This window comes from Gossypium hirsutum, chromosome A10 (genome assembly GCF_007990345.1).
Source record: "Gossypium hirsutum isolate 1008001.06 chromosome A10, Gossypium_hirsutum_v2.1, whole genome shotgun sequence".
NCBI lineage: Eukaryota > Viridiplantae > Streptophyta > Magnoliopsida > Malvales > Malvaceae > Gossypium > Gossypium hirsutum.
Window position 1 is genome coordinate 97,047,987 of NC_053433.1, and position 1,825 is coordinate 97,049,811.

The following is a 1,825-nucleotide window of genomic DNA, read 5'->3' on the forward strand; positions in this document are numbered from 1 at the left end:
GCAACGCCTCGTCCAACTTTCACTTATTTGCTAAAAGCTCCTATAAAAATTTCATTGCGTTTGACATCTGTGATAGAGCTTCAATAAACGGTAAGTTAATATGTAATTTTTTTAAGAGTTTAAGGAATTTACCAAACTGTTCATTTGAGCGGTCTTTCCTTGTCGCGTTGGGGTATGGCACACGAGGTTTATATTCGACAGTCACTGGTTTGTTTTTATTATAATCTACCTCACCTTGACCTTTGCTTACCACAGTTTCATTCCTCGGTTTTGGTTCAGGCTCAACAACTCCTTTGTCATCTTGAATATTAATTGCGTTGAGCTGTTTCCTTGGGTTAGTTTCTGTATTACTTGGCAAACTACCTTGTGGTCATTTAGAGATTAGTTTGGAAAGCGGGCCTATCTGAGTCTCTAGCCCTTGGATCGACGCTTGTTGATTCTTAAGTGCTGTCTCGGTGTTTTGAAAATGGGTTTCTGACACTGATATGAACTTTGAGAGCATCTCATCAAGATTTGGCTTCTTTTCCTGTTGGTAGGGTGGTTGTTGGTAGCCCGGAGGATGTTGTGGTCTTTGATTTCCTAGACCGCCCTACCAGAAATTAGGGTAGTTCCTCCAACCTGCATTATAACTGTTACTGTATGGATTATTTTGAGGTCGAGGATTATTACCCATGTAATTTAATTGCTCGTTATCCATGTTGTGGCCATAAAGTTGGTATTTCGAATGGTTTGTTCCACCGCTACTTGCTTCGCACTGCATTACTAGGTGAACCTGTGAAAAATTAAGAAAACCATCAATCTTTTTATTTAAAATTTCTACCTGATTAGAGAGCATGGTGACTGAATCAACGTTATAAACACCGGCTGTTTTCGTTGGCTTTGTCCTCATGACTTACCACTGATACTTATTCAGTGACATCACCTCTATAAACTCATAGGCATCTTCTGGAGTTTTATTGTTGATGGTCCCGCCAACAGCTGCGTCAACCATTTGCCGAGTCGAAGGATTCAGACCATCGTGGAATGGTTGAACTTGGAGCCCAAGTGGTAACCCATGGTGAGGGCATCTTCTCAAAAGGTCCTTGTATCTCTCCCATGCATCGTAGAGTGTTTCTAGATCCATCTGCACAAAAGAAGAGAGATCATTATGTAATTTAGCTGTTTTAGCTGACGAAAAATATTTTAGTAAAAATTTTTCGGTCATTTGTTCCCAAGTAGTAATTGATCCTCATGGTAACGAGTTCAACCACTGTTTAACTTTGTTCCTCAATGAAAAGGGAAACAACCGAAGACAAATGGCATCATCAGAAATGCCATTGATTTTAAATGCATCGCATAGTTCTAAAAAGTTGGCTAAATAAGCGTTGGGATCCTCATCCTGCAAACCATCAAACTGAACAAATTGTTGTATCATTTAAATAGTGTTAGGTTTTAATTCAAAAGTATTTGCAGCTACAGTGGGTCTAACTATGCTCGATTCAATTCCTATTAAAGAGGGTTTAGCATAATCATACATAGTGCGCGGAGCAGGATTTTGATTAACCGCAATTGCAGGAGGTAGCTAATTGCCTTGGTTTTCAGCCATCTCTTCTGTTGGGGGTTGAGTATCGTCTTCTTGCTCGTTCTCCATGTATCTTAAGCTTTGCCTTATTTCTCTTTGGTTTCTATGTATTGTGTGATCGATTTCTTCATCAAAAAGTAATGGTCCCGACGGGTTTCTTCTAGTCATAAACCATGAAAACCTGCCAAGAGAAGGAAAAATTAAGTTAATAAATAATAATTAAATTAAATTAAATTAAATTGCAAGAAAAATAAATGGCTAAAG

The 1,825-nt window shown here is 38.6% G+C and overlaps 1 non-coding gene across 1 annotated transcript; it reads left to right on the plus strand.

Moving 5' to 3' along the window:
* The first annotated feature begins 1,049 nt into the window (after positions 1–1,049).
* On the plus strand, positions 1,050–1,155 carry LOC121209088 (small nucleolar RNA R71). Its single transcript, XR_005904205.1, has one exon. It is a non-coding gene; the product is annotated as a small nucleolar RNA R71 (small nucleolar RNA).
* Positions 1,156–1,825: the final 670 nt, after the last annotated feature.